This window comes from Ischnura elegans, chromosome 4 (genome assembly GCF_921293095.1).
Source record: "Ischnura elegans chromosome 4, ioIscEleg1.1, whole genome shotgun sequence".
In the NCBI taxonomy this organism is placed as follows: Eukaryota; Metazoa; Arthropoda; class Insecta; order Odonata; family Coenagrionidae; genus Ischnura; species Ischnura elegans.
Window position 1 is genome coordinate 126,387,686 of NC_060249.1, and position 13,396 is coordinate 126,401,081.

Sequence of the window (13,396 nt, forward strand, 5' to 3'; positions counted from 1 at the left end):
AGCTATTTATGGGCATTGAGGAAAATGGTGGGTTTTAGACCACATTGCATGTTAGGAAGCGTTGTTCTTTTGTTTATGAGGAATACTCGCACGGCTCAGTGTTTTATTTTAAGAAAAATAGTGCGAGCAATATCAGCGTGGCATTATGATTGTAAGTTAACCTTTTATGGTGGTCATGAAAAAAAATTAGTTCACCTGACCTTCTGAAATGAAAAAGGGGGCATATTTAATTACATATTATCAAAGGTATCCTGTTAATGCTGCATTGCATGGAAGATTTTGCAAATCACTCCGCCTGCCAACTTGCACTTACCAATTCACACAAACGCCCATTCGCATTGGGCCCTTTCATTCTATCCATATCCTTGCTTTCATCATTCCCCTCCCCCCTTACCTCAAATCTCTCCACTATGGATAGCAATTATTCGTACCTTTTCCTCTCCGTCCATCACACCTTCTTCGTTCTGTTTTTGTACTCACATCTCGGATGCCTTCATTCTTTTCTTGTCCCTCTTTCGTCGGCGTCTCAGTTTCCGTACCCCAGTTAGTATCTTTAGTAGCTAATAAATATAATTTGTATCAATTACGCAGACACAGTCATCACCCACTCAACACGGAATATATTCATTGGATAAAAATTACGCATTCGTAGTGTTGTGTTTGTAGGCATAATATCAGTATTTGGTCACCTTTACGATTGACTGAGGGTGTTCATTACGTGAGTGCAAGTTCTATTATTGCTACGAAACCACTTATATATAATAATTATTATGTGGAGGACAATGACATGCATGGCATCACCAGGCGCCAATTACGATTGAATCTCGCAGAAAAAAGAAACGAAAAGAGGAAAGACTTCTTTCCTCTCAATGAAAGAGGAAAAGATTAAAGATATGCTATACGTACTATAAAATGGTAATAAACATGCAAAAAGTCATGTATCTAATGCTTTCGGTGGTTTTTAAACTATCGAAAATATATTTTTACAACTATTTAAAACATTCGAACTTTCGATGTACATAAAAAAGTTGATTAATTACTTACTGATACCTGGAATGTGTTGAGCATTATTTAAATATTTAGATAGGGAGATGTTAGTACCGACTGGAATAAATGTCATACCAAAGTAAACAATAACATCGCGCATATTAGTATTTTTGATATCTTGAGTGATGAGACAAATAGAAAACTGCAGGATAATATATATCCCAAGGAATAGTGAATGCGCATATCTGAGAGCCGTTAAAGAGTGTCTAAAACACTTCAAATAGAGCAATATGCATTGATGGTGCTCGGTAATCATGTATTAAAGGCATGATATGGAAGGTTATTCTGTAGCCAACTTTTGGAATCCTCTTTCAGAGGTAAATTCCGATTTTCGTGTCTTTCTTATATATGCGTTGCGACGCAAATACGTCTCGGTATTTTTAGTACAAGCCAGACTACTTACAATTCTTATCTATCTCACACTACTATCAGGGTGAGATAGCATAACTGGGAACTTATGCTTCGCCTAATGCTCTTGCACTGGGAGTCAGGGAAGTCGCGAAGAATTTCGGAATAGTGAATAATGCCTCGATAAGACTTACAGCGGACGCGGAGAGTCAAACTGGTCTTTCGAGGTATAGAAGGCGTAGGCAATACCCGAAGTTCGAGCTCAGACATTTTTTTAAAAATCGTAGAAAACGTAGCTGCTCGCACTGGTCGTGGGGACCGACCGACTTTTGAAAGTGACTGTACGTAAATTAAAAGATTTAATGGCTTTACTAGATATACATCTGGAAATGCTTCGAGGAGAAAGATCGTACGCTTAATAAGTCATCGTTTTGAAGAATAGTTAGCCTATTTCATATTTTTCCGAACGAATTTAAAAGAGTCTTCACTTAGAGAAGAGCAGCAAATTGCGCCCCTGAAACTGAGTTAGCACAAAGTACTACTCACACAAATTGAGAAGTCTGTTTGCATCTAAAAGACATGAAGTGTCAAGTCGCGGTAGTTTATCGTATCAATACCGCTTAAATTTTCATTTCATATCTTATTCAGGGATGCCGACTTACAAAAAATATTAGGGGGGGCCCAAACCGTGGATCTAGCCCCGGGAATTTTTATAAGTAGTGAGTTTTAAGTTTTTTTAAGTATTTTAGAAGAGTCATATGATCAACATTAGAACCCTGATAGCTCGAATCTCGATATCTGGACACTCCGGGGAAAATCGACAAGCCTGAAACATTTTTTCCTCGCACCCATAACAAAAATTTTAAGGGGGCTCGGGCCCCGGATCGTATTACATACCTTTCCGCATAAGGCTACATTTACAACGTCCCAGTAGGTTAGGATGGAGCTCATTTTTTCCTTCGTATATCGTATCAGATTATATTTCCGCATTGGTTTACATTCTCGGGACTTGGGAACTCTTAGTGCTCCAGTTTCCCTCTAAAATGGTTTTATATTACCTTTCGGTATGGGAAGTCATTTTATAGTCTGTATACCGCAAGTTGGCGCACTGGCCCGCAAAGTACCTGAGCCGCGAGCAAAGAATAGACCAACGACAAAACTGTATGGGAACGACACAGGTAGCTGGCGGGTCCGTTCGCCCGTCCCTTTACTCCCCCCGACGAAGGCAACTAGCACCTCTAGTAGAATTATTAACTTTTTTACTTTTTCGTAATATCTCAACCTCAATACAATATTTGTAAACTACTAAAAAAGCTAATAAGAATGATATAAAACACGAAGTGCTCATAAATAACGAAATGGTCGAAAGTCAAAACAAAACATACAGTATAACTGCTAAAAAATAACTCTATTAAGGAATAAACAGCTATTTAACCCCATTTCGCGGATGGAATTAATTTTCTTTATGTTGTACAATAAATATATCACATTTGTTCTGCAGCCTCCACTTGCTTACGCATTCGTCATAATTATAGGCATTCATATCGAGGAAATATTTTCGCATTATTTATCCACAGTTAGTTTCCCCGATTTTCACTAGAATAACACATGAAAACTATGAAATCTAATCGAGAATACTAAGGCGATGCATCATGCAAAGTGCCATTAGCCTTTGCCAAGAATGATAATGGATTAATTACTCCCCGAAATTGAAACACACATACTTGATTTTGCAAAGGAGCTGTTCTATTCATAGCAAGAAAACTTGAGCATTTAAATTTCGGTAATAAAATCACACCATTTATCCCGAATGGTATTAAATGATAGATAGTGGACTTGACTCTTAGTCCTTTTAATCTATTCTCTTCATTCTGACGGTCTCAACTCCTCACCTTCAAACAGCAATCATGCCTCACTCACCGCCCGAACCCTCTTACCCTCAACGGATACGGCCGCAACTGATTTTTTTCCTCCCTTACATCCTTCGGAAACTTTCTAGGAAGACAGAGTCCTCTACTTGTCAGTGATCTCTTCGGAAGGTGCGAAAAATATGAATGGAGAATCAGCAAGAGGTGTGGCCGCCAGCTTCACATGTACTTAGCATCTATTCTCAACTCCATCACCGCCTCATGCCTAAGACTCGGAGGCTGCGAGCTAGGCTTACAATCGCGTTAGCCTTACAAGGCGCTGTTAGATTGCTTGAACAATTGAGAATGAGAATCTTTAAGTGCGACACGGAGAACATAAAATTAGAGCCACACTATATTTCCAGGTCCGTTAGAAGCGATAAATTAAGAGAGATGTTTTGCCGATTGGATAGATATGGGAATTCGTTTTTCCCCCGAACCATAAAGGATTTTAATAAATGCTAGTCCCAACCTCGTTAGAGCACCTCATTTTTTTTGTAAACGGCTGGTGTCCTAACACCCCCTGCCCCACGCCTTTTAGGCGACTTTCGGTGTTATGCAGATGTAAAGGAAGAGCCAAGGGGTGGGGGATGACCCCATCAGGGGTGACACTACCTCTACTACGCTACGCAGGAGCGTCTCTTGATAGGCATTACTTTGATTCTACGCCGATTATTTTTGGCGAACGAAATTTTCGTATGCGAACATCAATAGACAAATCGAATAGTATTAAGTGGTCGACTTTCAATGTAACACGAGACCTTGGAGAATCTTTCAGGAGAAAAACCGTAACACCTCTTGATGAGCCTTTCAATCTTTAGCATTCGTAACGGTTCTTTTTGAAATTATTTGTCTAAAGAATTAAACCAAAAAGAGATCGCCATTTTTCATCCAACAAAAAGAAGGGATTTACTCAGGATATATGACCGAAATTTTTGCGGAATGATATTAAAATGCTGAGCCATCACGAATAAATTCGAACTCAAATCCAATTTTAATTGAATGCCTCTCGAAGCAGAGTATTTCTCCAGAACTATCGATTCTGCCTCAATTCCTTTAAATACAATGCTTCATACATGCTGGATAATTTAAATACATGCTGCTCATTGAGGGGTCAAGAGTAAGGGGTATAAGGAACAGAAGCGGACACAGTGCTGACATATCGTTACAGATCTCTCCCAGAGAGTCAAAGAGAAGGAGGATTCTCTACGACATAGCCCAACAGGGGCGGCATTCTATCTTGCAAGCAGAGACTCCTTCTCGCGCTAAGCGAATTGTCCCGAGCGAGCCATTTCGGTCCATTCATTCAAGGGACGCAGCTGCAGGACAACGAGTCTCTCGTGACCCATTCATTACAGACCCGACCGCCTGCTCCACCATTTGCCATAGGATAATCTGCCCGCCGCCGCTCCTTCGATGACGTTAGACGTGAATGCGGATCGAGATCCTGCGCAAATTAATGCCTTTCAAAAGATGGGGACAACAAGAGGGTTTGTAAGGAGGCAGCAAGTCACGAATTTCACACTTAGTGTAAATCAGAGTCCTCTGGACGGCCTTTCTCATCACCACTCCGCAGTTGTAACAAGGCAATTCAGAAGGCTCTGAGTGAAAAAATACTAGTCACCCGTGCGCGTGACTACGTACCAAGAAACTTGTTTGATGCAGTTCCTCCTCGGCATTCATTTCACCGTCAACCAGAGCTCTACCGCCACGTCTCTAAGCATGTAGAAGAGTGAATCAGTCGATTCATTGGCCAGTATGACCAACATTAAAAATACAATTTTTCTACGACTCCATCTCGTATTCAAATTTCATAGCTTAAAGCATTGAGAAAGTTCTACGTTAGTTAGAAATTGGTACGTTTAAAAATGCAGTCCATTCATAAACGACACACATTCTTTTCCATCTTCGCGCCGGTGGAGTTAAAAGAGTGAAGGTGTAATTTCTTTATTAAGGATGGGAGGAGAAAATTTGCGAGCAATGCGAATGGAAATAGTCTTCTCGTGGGATAGCTTATCGATCTTTACTCTAATTAAAAAATGCGAGCAATTTCATTTTCGAATGCGATACAATTTGAATGATAAAGAAACAGTTTTTTCCAACAAATTTTTAAAGGACATTTGATATTCTTATTCATCAATTCCAACAACATAAACTCTTCAAGCAACTCTTCTGAGTCTTTCCTATGCCTTTCCTACTTCAACGTTTCACGTTTTCAAGTGTTGAACAGATTAAACGTTTATCGGAATGTGGTCAACAAAGATAAACATATTCATTTATATTAAAAAAGAACCAAAAGAAAATACTAAAAATGATGAAAATCATGTATATTGCTACTTAAAGTAAAAAATGTTATGAAATTGTTCATAAAACAAGAAAATCACAAACATTTAAAAAATATATATAAATTAAAAATTAATATATCTATAACCAATATTAAATCATCAATTTTCTCAATTAAGACCATAAGTTTCTGCTCTCAAAAACACGGCTATAATAACAATAATTGCACGACTTGTCAATAACTCAAGCCGTGCAGTCACCGCTCCTTCTCAGCTATAGAGCGTTCCACATTTAGTTGACAGTACGGGCCTTATGGATAACAGTGTTGCCAAGCTTCCGCTCCGCCGGCAGGCATCCTAACAGTGTATGCAACCACACATAATATGGCGCCAAAACGGTTTAGTTCAAAAAGGAGTTAGGGATCGCACGAAAGACTGCGTAAATTAAGGAATTTTTTAGCGTATATTACAATACCTTTGCTGCAGTATAAAAGGAAAAGTCTTTTGTTATTTCATGTACGTACTTATTCAATGCACAAACTGAATAATGAATAATCTGTAATGTAAAAAATAACAATAAATTGAAGGATAATAAAAATTATAGCCGCTCCTGAATGAGACAAAATTTCTATTCCTTCCATATTATGCAATATTTTTTGGCTCTAGCTAGTATTACATGAAAGGCGACGTTGTATAAGACATCATCAATCTTTAATTTTTCAAAATTTTCCCGTACTTGGTTTATTGTAAATTAAAGATCTCTTTTCAAGCTGACATCTTCAAAGCTAATTTCATTAATGTTCTCTTTCCTTCACCTTGTAGTAGGCAAGGATTCCAATTTCCTTAAGTAATAAGAGGCATTATCTACCACTATAATTGATCCTTCGGGTAAGTTTGCAAGAAGTGAGTGCTCAAACCATCTCTCGTAACACTCGCCACCCACTTCTTCATGCTCATCCATTGAGTTCTTTTTGTACAGAAACACATGCGATGCTCCTTTTATGAACTCATTTTCCGTTCCTGCGTGTATAATTGCAAATCGTCCTCCTCGGGAAGTGGGGTCCAAGCCCAGTATTTAGTCCAGCAAGGAAAGCTTGACGCGGATTTTCTAATTGTTTGTTTCGCAAACTAATGTTCACTATTTGTCCAACATTAATCCAAATTTCGCCTGTAAATACACTCGTCCTGAGTTCGCGACGGTGTTTTTTTAGTTACCTTAGATATTTGATTGTGCCACCAACTAATAATATCATCCCTTTCGATAAGGATGATTCTTTTCCCCCTGCGTTCGTACACGAAGCCTATGTCCAAAAGAAGACGATATAGTGTTGTCCTTTTGTAATCTGGGAGAATACTATCCATATTCACCGGGTTTCAGATGGATTTTAAATTAGGAGGTATAATTTTCACGAAGGATTCATGTACCTTCCTTCTAATTCCCGATCTCACCAAACCGTCGGAAATCACTGCCCTCGAATTTTTGCAAGGCCGTCTAATTTCTTTAGTTTTTGAAGGAGTTACCATTGGACCACGGGAGCTTTCCTTTCTCACTCTGTAAACAGTAGACTACGAGCACCCAGTAGCCTTCGAAGCGTCTCGGTAGGCCTCACTAATGCTGAGAGATTTCCTTATGTACGAGAAGACTTTGAGCACCAATCGTCTTTCGCGGCTATATGAGCTTCTCACCTTTTCTCCTCTTCTTTGTATCGGACATATTGATTGGGCGTGTTACAGCAAAGATAAGTGTAAAACACACTTCACAATTCTCAAGGTCAATACACCACATAACACTCACTTGTTCACTCCAAAAAAATGCAATGACAAACTGAACGCCTTCGTAAATTCTTCCCTCAGCCCCTTCGGCCTGGGTCGCTTTTGGGGCAGGTTTTATGGTACCCTATGAAAGGAACTCAGAAAAAACCCAAGCCCCCTTTTGTAAATGCGTGCACTGGATGGGGTAGTGTTTGGTACAGATTATGAGATATTCTTTTTCTTGGTTTCCCCGATGGGACCTAAACACCCAAGGCGAAAGAGTCTTACTTCCAAGCCGCTTGCTTACTTTCGTGTATCAATGTATTCAGATAAAAACACTGCTGTTACGACGTATGAGTAGGTATTCTCTGTTTAGGATATCAAAGGAATACATAAATACATTTCATAGTATGCATTGACAAAAAACTCCTTTTCCGCCCGAGAATTTTCCCTCTGCGCGCAAGAAAAAGCAAGAAGCCCGCCCAGCGGCACCGTAATATTTTTTCTTACGATAAAAACCTTGTAACTCGCTTCAGAATTGATGTAAGTTAATGATTTTTTCACCAAAAATAACCTTGTAGTGTTCTTCACATTTGGTACGCAGCATATAGGGACCTACGACGTAAGAAACGTAAGTTAGTAAGCGACTACTTTTTACCTTGCAAAAATCAAAATTTTCTTGTCCTAAAGTGTGTTATGTCGGCATAACAACATTAAAACTCAATATTTGTACAATTGGTGAAGACCTTCAAGCAGAAAATATTGTGAAGAAATCTTTGCACAAAATGCAATTCAATACAGACAACGGTCAGGCAGAAATTGCGAGAAGAAGATAAAGTAAAAAAATACACGTTTCTGACGGAAATTACGGAAATGATTTTTATAGCTTTTGTTATAATTTTTATCGAAAAACTATTGGCGCCAATGAATGCAGCACCTTTTTCTACATTAGAATAAAATTTTTAATCAGTGCATAACGCAACTTTAATTTTCGTGCTGTTGTTGACAACACCGCGCTCCTGGCCTTATGGAGATTAACATGGGAAACGATTCTCCATAAGAGCCCATACTGTCAACTAAATGTGGAACGCTCTATACTATTGCATTGCGCATTTAGCCTAGAGTGGTATGCAGTTATTTTCACACTCTTATGAGTGATTCTTCCCCACAATCGAAGGGTCTCCCTCGATAAATAAATGTGACGGTACTTACACGACGTCATTAAACTCATGAAACGGGCGGCACCGTCTGTGGTTTCTTATTTTTAATTTCGGAGAGAATTACTTGAATCGGGAAGATATTTTCTTCTCCGTAATTCATTATCATTTATCATGTTTTATGTTCGCCCAACATATACATAATTAGAGGGTGAACAATCCAGTAATCTTACCTTTGCCTTCCATCTTAAGAATATTCTTCATGAATACAGACTCTGAGTGAAAGATCTGATCGATTAAATTTCTCCCAAACCCTATCCCAAAACCATAAAATTTTTGTGTTGAAGCAAGAATCCCTAATCTGCATGATACTAGAAAGAGAGTCCTACCAAAAGCAGCAAACGGGGACGAATATATCATTAGCATGCGGCGCAGCTGGAAAGGGAATTCGCTCGATTCCAAATGGAAGCCTTTCCATCGCTTCCATCCTTTTGAAACCAATTTCCTCGGATATCCTCCTTCCTTCGGCACTTCGCCTTTCTCCGAGACGAGAAGTCTTTCCGAAACTCAAAAACCTACGTTTGACCTTTCAACTCTCCCCCTATCTCTCCGAATCGCGGTTTTTTTTTCCATTCCGATGATTCTAATTCGAAGCGGGATGCCCTTCCAATTTCTTAGTGTGGTGAATAGAGGCGCTGATCCTTTCATGCAAAATTTTCAGAACCAAAGATATATATGGCCCAGTATTTAGGCATTAAAAAATCTAAGATATCTTTAGCTCAATTGAGTATATGCGAAGACGAGTTTCTTCGCTTTCATCAATTGCTCAGAGAAGAAATATGCTCACTAATACCGCTCACTCGATGAAAAAAAAATTTCAATGGTTTTCAACGAACGTAAATCACTTCTACGTCTATAGTTCGGAGGTACGAAGAAGAAATGATTTGCAATGATTCTCAAAGGAATTCATTCAGCAGCTAATAAAAAATATTCCGAAGGCTCTGCATTAAAAATCATTATGCTATTTCCCTAAAATTTGCGGTTAAATCCATATCTAAAGAGCCATAAATTAAATGGCATTAATGGTTGTATCGTCATACCTGTAAAAGTATATTACAACAATTATTTTTCGCAAATAAAAAGCAGATACATGGAGATAAAATATCCAGCGAGGGTTCAAAATTACTGAACCTTTACCACTAGTGTATTCCTTCCTTTAATGCGCATGGCTTTCACTAAATCTCCTCACATCACGCTTTACCTACTATTAAAGGTATTCTAAGTTCGATTAATAAATGATTTTCAGTAAAAACAATGTGACTTATGAAAGATTTCTTTCAAAACATAACGCACACATTACACAAGACCAAATTTCAGGTGCCAAGCGATACCAAAAAATTTTTGTTACAGTTGTATCAAAAGTATACGAAAAGCAAGCATTCCAATTCAACACAATCTTCAACACACCTGTACTGATATTGGGCCCCGTATATAAGGCAATACGGAGATAGTTTTATTCTATGGTAACCACGCAAAAAACCTCCTAGTGCAGAGGTATCTTTCTTGCTTGCAAACAGAAGACGGCAGAGAAATGTTCAAAGGATTCGGGTGTGATGTAGTGGAAGTTCGACGTATTGAAATAAAAGGTAATTGCACTTTCCCACAAGTATGTAATGCATAAGATGCGTTTCGGCTCATTAGAGCATTAAATACTCGTGGAATAGTGCAGCTACCTTTGATTTTCATTGGCAAAATGAGCTGATCACTCAGATACACTACGCTGTAAATATGTAGTAGTTTTCAGCCAATTCGTTTCGCCATTGCATCTCCTTTAATATCGAGTGTCGCACGCAGTGATTGTGAATGGATCCTTCGGGCGCATGCGCATTCCGAATCGCATCCCCTCGCGCCTTTCATCCCCTCCACCTCCCCTACATTCCACCCTCCCCTCCAGCAAATGCGTTGCCTGCCGATCGGAGAAAGGAGCAGTTGCCAGCTGAGCGCCACACGGCGAACGACGGGCTCATCGGCCGCGCGATAGGCGCCGACATTTATAAGTGTACCTTCACCGAGGGGAAGTGCTCTCTCGTGCTATAGATGGACAGGCAAGGGCGTGCGTCATCTGCTCCGCGATAAGCGACGGTCACAAGGGAAAGTGCTGCAAGACTCGTGAATCCTGACCTACCATCAACACGACGTCGTTGACCTCCCCGACTTGTTTTTCCCCGCCACCAACATTCGCATTGATCCGAGGAGGCCCAATTTCCAGTTCCAATATCGCATTCCATATCCTCCGCGGGATCGCGATAAAAGCTCAATAGCTGACGGCTCCTTGTACACACGAGGATTTGGACGGTGGACGATATCGGTAGAGAGCTGGTTGCACATACGCCGGATTTTAACAATCAAACAATCACTTGCTTGGTTGCCGGGATCAACCGACTTTTTAACAGTACCGGTTGTTGGTCGGTCAATACGAAAGCTCCATGCCTTCCAATGGTTCACAATCGGAATGATTTTTTACCGACCTTCTAAATTCGGTGTATGTGCAAGGAGCCTAAGCTCCTTGCTACCCTAGCTCGGTAGTGTTGGAAAATCGCCTCCGGTTAACAATTTCACGTGATACGCAAGGCAACCCATAAATACACCAGAGCTATACTTAAGATAATTTAGGCTCAGCACGTCGCAGTATCGGCAATTTACAGCAACGATCCAACTTCCAGTCGTAAATGCGGCAAAGATATTTCGAGCAACTAAGGGGTTTTCGCCGGATTTTCCCTGTTATTGGCGCTGGAGTAATCATAATAGAGTACACACTCGCCTGAGGCCCAAGGCAACACGACAACGAAGCAAAAAAAACCTTTTCCGGCTACGTAGAGTTGGCATACTTCTGAAGAACTCAATTTTAAGGGATACGCAAGGTTAACTCCGAAATATTTCACGCCACCACTCGAGCTTAGATCAATGTACTGCGGACTGCTACCCGTGAGTTACACAAGATTTCAAGCAGAGCCGTGTTACCTTAATACTGGTTGCTCAACTGTGAGTTGGACTTCGTCTAGCCAGTGTCATCTTGCATGACAAACTTATCTACACACTTGCGCTGCCACTTGAGAAAGTGAGGGATTAACGAGACACAATAGGAAAACATGCATTTGAAGATCCACCACGTTCTTTCCACAAATCGCCACTTACATCAGCTTCGCTAGTGTACATAGATATTTCCTCTCGAGTCAGGTCAAAATGGCTACTAACTAACGAAAATCGGAAGCTACTAACGAACTATGATGAACATAAATAGACGCCACTTCGTTTACTCCACCATTGAAGAATTAAGTCCCGAGTTCAAACAGGTACGCTGACGTCATAATAAATATTTAAACACGATTGCTATGTTTATATCATAGTGTCGCAATCTACTTAAATAATCTCTTCTTGGTATAACGGAAACCTTTCACTGAAATCACAATCATTTCCCTTTATTCCAATTCCACTATATATATCCGGTTTACTTTTAAACTAGACATGAAATGCACCTTTAGCATGTGTATTTGATCGAGACGAAACCTCATTGAGCCCCTACGTCACAATGATGCGAGAGGCCAAACTTTTCACGCTGGAACTCCCCGAAAAACCTCTCATGATTTAAAATGCATCAGTTCCTCGTAATGGAACTAATACCTCGCATCAGCAACGCATTGCAGAGGCGATGCCCGATGACTACGCCTACCTCTCGAACTATTCGCAACAGTAAATCGAACTGAACTCTTTCGAAGATATGTTGATGACGTCACAAACTCACACAAAGCGAATGTAAAGCCTGGATCACACGATATTTTTTTCCGTCCCTCTGAGTGATAGCTGCATCGATAACTTTTCAGGGACCAAAGAAATGATTGCTCAACCCATCATCACTTTCCATCCCTTTTTCTTTATTCCGCTACCGTCCGTAACTGCCATTCAATTTAAAGCAAGGCGTGGCGTTACTATCACTTTTAGCGGTCCAGTGTTCTGATTGCCAGAAGTACGGTGTAAGCTATGGTTTCAGCGATGGAAAAAGGGATGGCAATTCAATCCCTCGACCCATCGGGGAAAATGATCGCGAGAAACTGTCATTTTTCGGCCATCACTGGAGCTGTCCCTCCGAAGGGATAGAAAAAAATGATCGAGTGATTCAGGTTTGAGCCTGCCGACAAATCCTCGTCTTCAACTCACACGTGAAGTGCGCAAAGAATTTTTAACACCTTTCCCAGAGGCAAAAATATATGCAAAAATATCTACCAAAGGCCACTAAGTTTTGAACTAAACATGTATAATAAAACTACTTCGAACTTTTCGCACGACTTTTTAACTATCCCGATCGATTTCAATAACCTGCGATATTAATGGCAAAGAGAGTTGGAAACTAACATATTGAAAATGACCCTATGTTGTTGAAATCGATCGAGGAAGCTAAAAAGATGCGCGACAAGTTCAAAGTTTTACATATTTCACGCATGAAAATTCCACAAAGTTTAGCCTTCATCCATTAATTTAAGTTGTGGAGATAATTTTAATGCCAAGTGGAAAGAGCATCGCGGGGTTACTGCGTTAGTTATAGAAAACTTTCAGCCCAATCGTTTCGTCTCTTAGAAGCAACTGATTAAACAGAGGGGGTCTTCAGCTTAAACCACCAACCTTCGTAACAGCTTACAGAGCAAAAATCAATAATGAGGAAACATATCGATTCACTTGCATCGAAATCTTCGTACTCGGATTAATTGTGATTACGAGTTCCCTCATCAAAAACTGGTAAAAACATATCGCTGCGTGTTAATCCTAAAAATTCATCAAATAGTTTCTCTGGCATACCAATTCCTAAAGTTACATCCCGCAGTGACTAGTTCTTTTTGAGCCCAGGCTT